Source organism: Eretmochelys imbricata, chromosome 1 (genome assembly GCF_965152235.1).
Source record: "Eretmochelys imbricata isolate rEreImb1 chromosome 1, rEreImb1.hap1, whole genome shotgun sequence".
Classification (NCBI taxonomy): domain Eukaryota; kingdom Metazoa; phylum Chordata; order Testudines; family Cheloniidae; genus Eretmochelys; species Eretmochelys imbricata.
This window is the reverse complement of record NC_135572.1, coordinates 331,170,138-331,183,052: the sequence shown is the minus strand read 5'-3', so window position 1 is coordinate 331,183,052 and position 12,915 is coordinate 331,170,138. Positions and strand designations below refer to the sequence as shown.

Genomic DNA, 12,915 nt, shown 5'->3' with positions numbered 1-12,915 from the left:
TTTTAACTCTTTTCAGGGAAACTGGGTTTATCATTAATAAATACTTGTAAGCAGTCAGGGTAGTGATTTAAAGTAACCAGGAAGAGGGGACAGCTATTTGGAAATGAGGAACAGAGGCTGAAGTGTAGCTATCCTTATGTCTGAAGAGTATGCATCCATCTTTCATTTCATCAGCTGGAAAAGCATCAGGCAAAAATAAATTAATTGAAAACCGTCCTGGGAGCCGATTTCTGCAGTAAAATTCAAAGGAAAGTATGAGAAGTTAGAATATGTATTGCTCAGAAAATGAAGTACAATGCCTAATGTAAGAAACGAAGTGCAGAACCAGACTGAAAGGGTCCATTGAGAGCAGATTGCTAATTGGGGTTGGGAGGGACTTTGACACATACTCAACTTCATAGAATCATAGAATATCAGGGTTGGAAGGGACCTCAGTGGGTCATCTAGTCCAACCCCCTGCTCAAAAGCAGGACCCATCCCCAATTAAATCATCCCAGCCAGGGCTTTGTCAAGCCTGACCTTAAAAACTTCTAAGGAAGGAGATTCCACCACCTCCCTAGGCAACGCATTCCAGTGTTTCACCACCCTCCTAGTGAAAAAGTTTTTCCTAATATCCAACCTAAACCTCCCCCACTGCAACTTGAGACCATTACTCCTTGTCCTGTCCTCTTCCACCACTGAGAATAGTCTAGAACCATCCTCTCTGGAACCACCTCTCAGGTAGTTGAAAGCAGCTATCAAATCCCCCCTCATTCTTCTCTTCCGCAGACTAAACAATCCCAGTTCCCTCAGCCTCTCCTCATAAGTCATGTGTTCCAGACCCCTAATCATTTTTGTTGCCCTTCGCTGGACTCTCTCCAATTTATCCACATCCTTCTTATAGTGTGGGGCCCAAAACTGGACACAGTACTCCAGATGAGGCCTCACCAATGTCGAATAGAGGGGGACGATCACATCCCTCCATCTGCTCGCTATGCCCCTACTTATACATCCCAAAATGCCATTGGCCTTCTTGGCAACAAGAGCACACTGCTGACTCATATCCAGCTTCTCGTCCACTGTCACCCCTAGGTCCTTTTCCGCAGAACTGCTGCCTAGCCATTCGGTCCCTAGTCTGTAGCTGTGCATTGGGTTCTTCTGTCCTAAGTGCAGGACCCTGCACTTATCCTTATTGAACCTCATCAGATTTCTTTTGGCCCAATCCTCCACTTTGTCTAGGTCCCTCTGTATCCTATCCCTGCCCTCCAGCGTATCTACCACTCCTCCCAGTTTAGTATCATCTGCAAATTTGCTGAGAGTGCAATCCACACCATCCTCCAGATCATTAATGAAGATATTGAACAAAACCGGCCCCAGGACCGACCCCTGGGGCACTCCACTTGACACCGGCTGCCAACTAGACATGGAGCCATTGATCACTACCCGTTGAGCCCGACAATCTAGCCAACTTTCTACCCACCTTATAGTGCAATCATCCAGCCCATACTTCTTTAACTTGCTGACAAGAACTTCCTAGTACTAATACTCATGTCCCCAGAGCCATCCCTGCACTGAAGCAGGGCACAGCATATTATAGAGGTGTATATAGGAAATATCTCAAAAGTCATTTAAAAACATCTCTCTATTATGAAATTCAATCTGTTTGGGATTTTCCCCAAATTCCTTCACTACATTTAGGTCCAGAAGTAGAAACATTTTTTAATTCCAACATACTGATAAATGGTGTGTGGTATACTTCAGTATCATCTCTTTTAAATCACATTATAAACGTTTCCTATACTAAATTTGTCTTTTTTATAACTCTTTCCCTCATGAAAAGATATTTAGGAAAGCCATAAGGAAAGTAGAAAGTGCACATGTAACCCACACACCTCCTGATGTGGTGGTCTGTCCCAGTTAGTGGCACTGACACCACTTAGAAGAGAGAGATGAGAAATGAGTCAGCTCTACAGCCTTAACTAATAGGCAGTTGGCTTTTAGCTCATGCAATAGATACTCCTGCACTAAGCTCCAGAGGTCTCAGGTTCAATCCCGACGACCGGGGTCTGTTGGCGTTACATATACATACAGTTTATACGTTGTTTATCAGTAGTCTTAAAAATTAAATTTCACAGAGTTACCATATTATGGTGTTCATCTCTCTTGTCTCTGAAGGAGCTGACAAGCTAGCATCGCAAACAGAAGCCTCTGCTTTCACCTGTCCAGTTCATTGCCTTTTCACGCTCATAGCAACTTCTCTCAGCTCCCTGTGGTATCATTTTAATTGTCCCTTTTGTCTGTGCACTGTCTGTTTCATCATTATTTCTGTGGTTTTGAAGGCTTTTATTACAGTAGTTTGTACTTTCCAGAAAGAATGTCCTATGAGGCCAAAATATTCTTTTCTTTATTTCTGCCCTGTCTTGTTTCCCTACTTGATTCTACTTCTTGTCCTACTTAAAAGCATTATTAAGAGATGCATCTGCCCCCTTCTTTGTGGATGTGCTCAATGGCTTTAGATTTTCCATGAACAAAGCTTTAACTCAAATAATATGTTATCAAAGGATAGATTTTTTTTTTTTTTTCTTCACTGACAAAATAAAGTGTCTTTGTTTTCAGGATTCCCAGGAGGCCAACCCAACTCGCTATTAAAATAGAAAAACCTGTTTGCTGCTGGAGGTCTACCAGCCTTCCCAGGGTTTTGTTTCTGGAGTTCTGCCAACCTCCCCACGTTTTTGTTCCATACCTGACCAATTGCGTCCTGACCATCTACTCCCTAGAAGAAAATAGTTCTGAGCTGGGCAATGTGACGTTATCCTCCAACTCAGTAAATACACAACTGGTGTATTTGCTGTTATTTAAATACAGTTGTGCCAAGTGTGCAAAGTTCCTGCCTAGAAGATTGTCCCTGCCCAGTGTGGCAAGGCACCTTCTCAGTCTCACTAGCCTCAACTGTTTTTAGCCTTGGCGTGACGGGCTTAGTGTAAAACAGTTCCTCTTGGCTGCACAGGGGCAGTCCGCTCCTTCTCTTAGCCAGTCTTTTAGGCTTGTTTTTCTCCCTTAGGAGAGGGAATGCAGCCTCCCCTCCTGGTGAGGCTTGCTGTCTTGCTGCGCCTCAACTACTGGCAGCTTGACTACTCTTCTCCCCCCCCCCCCCCATAGGGGAGGGTTTAAAAAGGTCTCATGCAGCCCTTAGTTGGAATCAGCTGATCCTAATCGCCCTCAGGTAACTCCCTCTCATCTGATCCTAATTGATTTCTGGTAACCCCTTCTTAGCTGAATCTGATTGACCTGTAGTCACCCCTTCTCCGTTGATAGGGAGGAGGGTCTTTTACCCTTCTGGGATTGTTTTCTACCCTGCTCTTGCAGCTATCTGTCCTGAATTTATCACACCAGAGAAAAGGGGTGAAGGAAAAAGACCAAAGTGGTCAGGGAGGTGATAAGCACAAGGCTTGTATCACATCTTGGTACTTCCATGGTTTAAGTTTTAACATGAGTGATTTTTGTTTACAGGGGAGGGCATGGTGGGGTAAAGGTGGAGATGAGGGGAATGATAGGGATGGATGAGTGTGAAGGAAAAAATGGGAGGGGAGAGTGGAGGACAATTGAGGGAGAGGAGGAAACTCTGGGGTGGGTGGAGAGGACCAGTGTGGCCAGGGGGAATAAGGCTCTGATGCTGAGGGATGTAGGTTAGAAGATCAGGAAGATGTCACTGCACCCAACCAATCAACGTGTGGAAAATAACCAGAGTTCAAGTCTGACTGTCCAGTGACAAGGAATCTGATAGGGCAGCCTCCTGCTGCTGCTCCTGACTAAAGAGCAAGAAGCTTGGGGGCGCTAAGGTTTCTCTTGGAGCTCCTCCTGCTGGAGCAGGGCCTCACATGGGTTGAGGCCTCTGGCACATTGATGTTCCTTACTGCATCCTACTTGTTCTGTTGTGAGGTAAGGTGTGGTTTGGGGATCCTCTAATTTTATTCCTCTCTTACCTATTGTATGGCAACAGTGCTGACTGTTAGGGTAGGAATAAATGGTAAATTTTCAGAATGGAGAGGGGTAACTAGTGGTGTTCCCCAAGGTTCAATCATAGGACCAATCCTATTCAACTTATTCATAAATGTCTGGAGAAAGGGGTAAACAGTGAGGTGGCAAAGTTTGCAGATGATTCTAAACTGCTCAAGATAGTTAAGACCAAAGCAGACTGTGAAGAACTTTAAAAAGATCTCACAAAACTAAGTGATTGGGCAACAAAATGGCAAATGAAATTTAATGTGGATAAATGTAAAGTAATACACATTGGAAAAAATAACCCCAACTATACATACAATATGATGGGGGCTAATTTAGCTACAGCTAATCAGGAAAGAGATCTTGGAGTCATCGTGGATAGTTCTCTGAAGACGTCCATGCAATGCTCAGCGGCAGTCAGAAAAGCAAACGGGATGTTAGGAATCATTAAAAAGGGGATAGAGAATAAGATGGAAAATATCTTATTGCCTTTATATAAATCCGTGGTACACCCACATCTTGAGTACTGCATACAGATGTGGTCTCCTCATCTCAAAAAAGATATACTGGCATTAGAAAAGGTTCAGAGAAGGGCAACTAAAATGATTAGGGATTTGGAACAGGTCCCATATGAGGAGAGATTAAAGAGGCCAGGAATTTTCAGCTTGGAAAAGAGGAGACTAAGGAGGGATATGATAGAGGTATATAAAATCATGAGTGGTGTGGAGAAAGTGAATAAGGAAAAGTTATTTACTTGTTCCCATAATATAAGAACTAGGGGCCACCAAATGAAATTAATGGGCAGCAGGTTTAAAATAAATAAAAGGAAGTTCTTCTTCACACAGCGCATAGTCAACCTGTGGAACTCCTTGCCTGAGGAGGTTGTGAAGGCTAGGATTATAACAGGGTTTACAAGAGAACTGGATAAATTCATGGAGGTTAAGTCCATTAATGGCTATTAGCCAGGATGGGTAAGGAATGGTGTCCCTAGCTTCTGTTTGTCAGAGGATATAGATAGATGGCAGGAGAGAGATCACTTGATCATTACCTGTTCGGTTCACTTCCTCTGGGGCACCTGGCATTGGCCACTGTCAGCAGACAGGATACTGGGCTGGATGGACTTTTGGTGTGACCCAGTATGGCCTTTCTTATGTTCTTATCTCTAACACGTGTACTTTGGAAACTACAGCAGTGCACAGCAAGTTCTGGTTGAGCATGTATGCCTCGTGTTGAGCTCAGCGTGGTAGTTATGGGTGTTCTCACCTTCTCTGGCTGTTGTGTAGTAGGGGAGGCTAGGGAGCAGAGCACTGGGTACCTGTTAAAAAGCATGAACAGCAGAGCTGATGATGCTGGAGAAGAGAGTGTGGAAGCTGCCACAGGAAATGGGGTAATAGCAATCGTTTTATGTGGGGAGGAGCAAAAAAAGAGACAAACACACACCTGTCTTCCATCCTCAGTAGCTAGGAAAGAGAGAGAGAGAAAAGCATTTTCCTTCTTGCCTTATGTCTCTGGATAGGATAATTCCTGTATTGCTCTATATAGATAGAAGAAAGGACATGGTTTGGTGTCATGATAAGATTTGGTCAGAGGAACAACTCTACAAGTTGAGATTATTTATGTTAAACAACTGAGAGGTGGCTATCTTACTGTTCCATGCCCTTGCTTCCTTGGAAATATTCCTTCTCAGTAACTGCAGAGTAATGTTGATGCAGGCTTCCATTTTTTAAGCTGTTGCTACAAGGTGCTGCCTAAATTACTTGGCAAGAGACGGATGAAGACTCTGCTAATAACTTTGCATTGCCCAGTCTCCTATGATAGTTGCCAGATAGTGTGAAATTTTGTCAGGGACAATACTAATAAGATAGTGGTCTGAGGATCCCCAGGTTCCCACACACCAGGTTGCTGCTGGTGGATTTTCGATTGTTTTCTTTCTACAAGGGTATGAGAAAAAGGCAGAGAAAATATCCAAAAATTCGCCCAAATATACACTCTATGCCAGCTCTAAATGTTCAAAACTCATGATGCAGGCCCTGCAAAATCATGAGATTATCTTAAAAATCATGAGATTAAAATAAGAATAATTTGGGAGAGTTTTTTTTGCTTTCTGGTCTTTGAGTCTGTAGGGTGCGCCTGGGTCACATTTTCAAACTTTTCTCCATAGTCATGAGGTCTAGAAGCTTTTATTTTTACTTTTTTAAAGCTGAGTCTCACATAATCCTGTGTCTCCAGGAGCTTTAAGTGAAACATCAAGTACTGTGAGACTCAAGATAAAATTGCTAGAGTTGGCAACACAGCAACCTTCCACTTTTTGGTTTTACTTGAAAAATCATTCATTGAAAATATTTTTGACCTTCTCAGCCCCCTTTTCTCCATGGCTCCCTGATACCTCTCCTTCTGTTAGGATGCTTCCAGGGCTGAAAACTGAGATTGTTGTAACTTTTGTCTTGATCTTGAATAAATTGTGTCTTCCAAAATCATGATGTTAAGTGACTATCAGGTTTCCAGCTTCTCATTTGTTATTTGATGGCCCACTCTGGTTGTAATCATAGCCATGTTTTGTTGTCTTTCTGCTCTGCCTCTACATTCTTGTGACCAGGCAGAATACTCACAAATTTCCGTACTACATAATCACCGTAAGAAATCAGATTGGCTTAGTGGAATTGTCACATGAAGTACAAAAACACTGGGGTAAGGGAGACCCTGAACAATACCCTATCAGCTCTTTAAGGGTCTCCTTACTGAAAAAGAGAAGGAAGTAAGATGCAGGATGTAGCCCACAACCCTAAACCAACAACTTTACTTTGTTAGTAAATCCAAAAGTTAACTAAAATGACCCAATGTGTTTTCCCACATGATTAATTAAAGAGGGGCCTAACCAAGCCCTTTTTACCTCCCCAGTGCCTTCCTCACTTTGGGAGGGAAACCAGTAGTACCCTTTAAACCAGTGACTGATAATGACTGATGCAAATGATGAAGAAACACAGCTAAAAGCATAAAAAGCTGGGTGTGTGAGAGAGAGGTTCTGCAAAGTTAAAAAGGAAGGTTTATAAAAAAAATTCTTAGAATTTAAGTATTAACGCAAAACACCCCAATGTGATTTAATTGGCAGTTGGTGATGGGAGGAGCTTAGGGAAAAATACAGAGTTTTGCCTGCACTAAAAAATTCTGGTGACCTTTTCTTTGAAAATCTCTAGTGACTCCATGTTTGGAGAAGGGAACTGAAATTAGCCAGGGGCATGGCTCTTGTTTCAGGGATGCCTTGCTGTCCCTACGAAAATCAACTGAAATTTGGCCCAGTTATAAGACTTTCAAAAATCAGTTTGCATGCTCAGTAGAAGGGTAGAAGAGCTAAAATCTCTGAAGTTTCCATGTGCACTGGGCATGCTCCAGCCCAGGGCTGAGGAAGACTTTTCTTACAATTGCTGCTATGGGCTATTCTTAGTGGACTGTGTCAGGTCTGGGTCGAGATCCAGGCACCAGAACTGAAAAGAGGGAGTCTCTCTCCTGTGCTCCAAATGCCCACCATGCTAAGCCTGGGCAGCACAGAGGAGGAAGTTGTCTAAATTAAATGCAGAGGGTGAGAAAAGATGGACTTGCAAGAGTAGATTGGAACAAAGAAGTTGCGTGTGGGGAAGACTGAGACTGGAGGCTGGTAGTGGGGAGAGGGAAACTGGGATGGGGATTTGGTGTTGAAGAGTGACTGGAACAGGCTGGATAAGGAGAGTGGGACTGAAAACCAGTGGGTGAAAAAAGTGAGGGGGAGGGGAGACAGATCTGATGAGGATTGAAGATGGTTGTGGGGGAAACGGACTGACAGAGCAAAAAGATTTGTACAAGGACCTAGGGGAGAAGTGAGATTGGATGAAAAGCTTGGGCAGGAAGACTGGGAGTGTGGAGAGGACTAGATGTTGGGGGAGACTGGGACAGGGAAGTTCACAGGGGGAGACTAGGAATGGCTGGGCAAGGAGACCAGGACTGGGTTGAGGAGCTGGGTAGGGAAGGGACAGGATTGGAACAGAAATAGGTGGGAAAAGATGGGGCAAAGAGGGTCAAGCTTGGGAAGAACAGGCTGAAGGGTCTGTGACCACTAGAGCACACGCCTCTCCAGAGATTGGAAAGGAACCCAAGATTCCTGAATCTCACCATTCCTCTGCTGTCAACAAATAGCTGCAAAACCCATTGGCAAAGTGTGTGTCCCCTCCCCCTCCAGTGCTGGTCCCATGGAGACTGAGAACCTGGTACTGCTGTCAGTCACTCCCCTACCTCAAGTGAAAGAGGTCTATGTGGTGAAGCTAATGTTTCCACTACTGCTGATAAACCATTAGGGTGTCAATCTGATGCCATGTGGTGGAATTTTTTTTTCTGTTTTCTCTTTGAAAAGCCTACAAATTTACACACACACAACTGCATTTAATATTGTTAAAGTTGTGAAATCAAGCACTCCAAAGTCACGAAATGCCAGAATTAAGGTTGTCTGTGCTTTCTTATTTCAGCCCCCTTGTGCATATGCATTGTGATGCAGTCATTAGATGATTGCATTGTGTGGACAGGATGGACAGTGGTCATGTTATTTTGTTCTCTCATTGTTCAGTGGAAGTCCCCATACCTTATTTATTGCACACTTTCAAACACTGCTGTGAAGACAGAATGATGAATTTCTTCTTGGGCTTTGCTATGGTGCTCATCGTCAGCGAATCACAAATATCAATGAATTTGTGATGAGGAGGTATTATTATCTCCATTTTACAGATGGGGAACTGAGCCACAGAGATTAAGGTCAAAAGTATTCACTAATTTTGGGTGATCAATTTGAGACAACTAGATCCAGATTTTTCAATGTACTTAGCATTTTATAACTCGTAAAAGCCCAACTCCCATTAACTACAGCTGAGAACCCAGCACTTCTGCGGATTGGACTCTAGAATCTCAATTCATTCATCTGGAGGGGCAACATAGTTAGTGACCACCTGTGAAATGTCTGATTTAAATGACTTGCCTAGAATTGCATAGGAACTCTTTGGCAGAACCAGGTATAGAATCCAGTTTTCTAGGGCAGTATTCAACTTGCTCTAAACATGAAACCATCTTTTTTCTCCCCTGTCCCATTCACTCAGTACCATCTAACTTCTGTGACAAATGAAGCAGGGGAGCTATAGACAAATCTCCTTCACTACACAACCCTGATTCATCTCCAGAGCAGGTCCATTTGGGGCATCTAGTTTATGATCATGTAATTAAAGACTATCATACTGCCTGTGCAACCTTAATTTAGCCCCCCCTTGTGGGTAGTCATCTTAACTCTGCCATCTCCTATTTTTATGCCTAAAACTTACACCACAATTTCACTATTTTAGATGCAGTTCTTTTTCACTTCTAAAGGGGGGTGCCACATATAAGTAATTGGTTTATGGGTTCTGAGCCACATACCAAATCCCTTTGATTTCCCTCTGTAGGTAAGAAGGGCCTCAGGAAGATCTGAACAATTTGGGAAGTGTCTCCTTCTAATTAAAAAAACGTTGAGATGTTTTTGGTGACCACTTAAATTCTAAGAGGACTTTTCCACAAACATCCATTTTTCCTTTATAGATCTCTTTGTATGTATTTTGAAATCCCCCTTCTCCTCTCTCTGTCTCTCTCTCACAGATTTTTCATGCTTGTAGTTGTGTTTCTTTGTTATTTTTGGGGTGGCAATATTTATCAATCATTGGTTTAGGGGTTCCAGGCCAAACACCGAAATCTCTGTAGATAAGATGAGCCTTCAGTTGGTGGTTGGAGCAGAAGACGGTAGGTCAGACCCTGGAAGGGCAAGTATTTAGGTCATAACATCATATGTGGTACATTTTTATTTCCTGTGATGTGCTAGCCAGTGGCTTGATTTCTGATGATCCTTTTTTCTTCATCAGTCTCTCACTTATCTGAGACCATCACTCTAAATAAGTTTACCAATTCCATTTTAGCAGAGGTCGTATTTGCATGAAGATCTAAAGTCAGTATAGGATTCTTTCATTTAATCAATTAAGCAGAGTGTTTCCTCAGAAACATTAAATGTTTCTTCTCTGTGTCTGGACTTTTTCTCATGGCAGAAGTCTAGTATCATCCTTACTAATGATATCTGACTCTGAAACACCTTGACATGAATATTTACAAACTTGTTTGCCTGAAGTGAGACCATGCTGTTAATAGACAGATGCAGCCCACCTCTCCCCCCCGTCCCCCCACCCAGGGACATCTCTCTACTATTTAATATCGTACATCTTATCTGAAAAGTATTCTAGTAAATTGCTGGCTGGTACTGTTCAAGAGCACCTTTTATTTTGCTGGCAGGAGACATACACAATGCAAAATACTGAAAACAATTAAAGCCAGTTGGTTTTAAATAACATAAGAATCAGAATCACACTCAATATCTTTTTAAAAGCATCTGTTTTACAGATGCTCAGTCAATTTGTTTCTTTGGATTGTCTTAGGTTTGCAAAGCTTCTGTAATACTGAGATTAATGATGCATTTTATTTATTCAGTCACTTTATTGGTTTATTTTGCCAAAAGCTATGAATTTTATGAAAGGAAAATCTTTAATTTTGTTTATATCTAATCAGATGTGCAATTGCCCTGGCACAGATTTGTGATAAACCTTCTATCTTCAGCATAGCTGCAAAAGCAGAATGATAATTTGGACGTCATATTTGTGACTCTAGGTCAAAAACATGAAAAATTACAAACAAATTTACTGAATTTATCTGATGAAACATTTTAAAGGTATCTAGGAAGGTAAGACTTGAGCTCTTGTTAGCCTTCTATTTTAGTGTCTTTTCATTAATTCTGTAAATTTTGTTTTCTCCTACGCTGGACCATGAATCTTCTTCTTTTAATGATGTAGAGGTAGTTGGTTGATGACTACAAGTGGGGTGTCAACAAAAAAAATGACAGGTTTCAGAGTAACAGCCGTGTTAGTCTGTATTCGCAAAAAGTAAAGGAGTACTTGTGGCACCTTAGAGACTAACCAATTTATTTGAGCATGAGCTTTCGTGAGCCACAGCTCACTTAAAAAAAATATTATTTTTAAAGTTGTTGAAAGTGGCTCTTGCCTAGACAGCTTTTAATAAGAGATTCTCTTTGAACTTGTTTCATAATTCAGTTGTTGAAACTACTTCCAATTCAGCGAAGCTGGATATTTGTAACTATATTTATATCAGTGTATTGAAATTTTTTTACTTTGTTAGTTAAAAGCCATTCATTTCACAAGAGATTTCCACAGTTCATGTTAATTGTTAATCAAGAGCAACATTTTGAGGAGACACAGTGAGGAAAATGTAGAAATAAACCTATGAAGCTTAGAACCTTGAGTATGTCAGAACTGATTATTTTTGTTGAGCTTTTTGTGTATTATTCCTTTGATTGAATCCATTTTGATTCTTATGCCTATCTTAATTTTTTATTAGGTGCTGTATGTAGGTATACCATATATAATGTATATGTGTAAAATATAATTAGGATCAGAATATATTCTGTTTAATGGCATTACGGGCACAAACTCATTCTGTTAACAAATGGAATCAAGTATTATACACTCTTTTTTTGTTTGGTTTCAGAGTAACAGCTGTGTTAGTCTGTATTCGCAAAAAGAAAAGGAGGACTTGTGGCACCTAAGAGACTAACCAATTTATTTGAGCATAAGCTTTCGTGCGCTACAGCTCACTTCATTGGATACATACTGTGGAAAATACAGAAGATGTTCTTATACATACAAACCATGAAAAAATGGGTGTTTACCACTACAAAAGGTTTTCTCTCCCCCCACCCCACTCTCCTGCTGGTAATAGCTTATCTAAAGTGATCACTCTCCTTACAATGTGTATGATAATCAAGTTGGGCCATTTCCAGCACAAATCCAGGGTTTAACAAGAACATCTGAGGAATGGGGGGGGTGTAGGTAGGAAAAACAAGGGGAAATAGATTACCTTACATAATGACTTAGCCACTCCCAGTCTCTATTCAAGCCTAAGTTAATTGTATCCAATTTGCAAATTAATTCCAATTCAAGAGTCTCTCGCTGGAGTCTGGTTTTGAAGTTTTTCTGTTGTAATATCTCAACTTTCATGTCTGTAATCGCGTGACCAGAGAGATTGAAGTGTTCTCCGACTGGTTTATGAATGCTATAAGTCTTGACATCTGATTTGTGTCCATTTATTCTTTTACGTAGAGACTGTCCAGTTTGACCAATGTACATGGCAGAGGGGCATTGCTGGCACATGATGGCATATATCACATTGGTAGATGTGCAGGTGAACGAGCCTCTGATAGTGTGGCTGATGTTATTAGGCCCTGTGATGGTGTCCCCTGAATAGATATGTGGGCACAGTTGGCAACGGGCTTTGTTGCAAGGATAGGTTCCTGGGTTAGTGGTTCTGTTGTGTGGTATGTGGTTGCTGGTGAGTATTCACTTCAGGTTGGGGGGCTGTCTGTAGGCAAGGACTGGCCTGTCTCCCAAGATTTGTGAGCGTGTTGGGTCATCCTTCAGGATAGGTTGTAGATCCTTAATAATGCATTGGAGGGGTTTTAGTTGGGGGCTGAAGGTGACGGCTAGTGGCGTTCTGTTCTTTTCTTTGTTAGGCCTGTCCTGTAGTAGGTGACTTCTGGGAACTCTTCTGGCTTTGTGCTGGAAATGGCCCACCTTGATTATCATACACATTGTAAGAAGAGTGATCACTTTAGATAAGCTATTACCAGCAGGAGAGTGGGGTGGGGGGAGAGAAAACCTTTTGTAGTGGTAAACACCTATTTTTTCATGGTTTGTATGTATAAAAACATCTTCTGTATTTTCCACAGTATGCATCCGATGAAGTGAGCTGTAGCTCACGAAAGCTTATGCTCAAATAAATTGGTTAGTCTCTAAGGTGCCACAAGTACTCCTTGTCTTTTTTGTTTGTTTTCAT

The 12,915-nt window shown here is 41.8% G+C and overlaps 1 protein-coding gene across 1 annotated transcript in view; it reads left to right on the top strand.

Moving 5' to 3' along the window:
- SLC2A13 (solute carrier family 2 member 13) overlaps positions 1 to 12,915 on the top strand; it is a 307,588-nt gene that overhangs the window by 149,849 nt on the left and 144,824 nt on the right. The gene's annotated exons all lie outside the window — the stretch shown is intronic.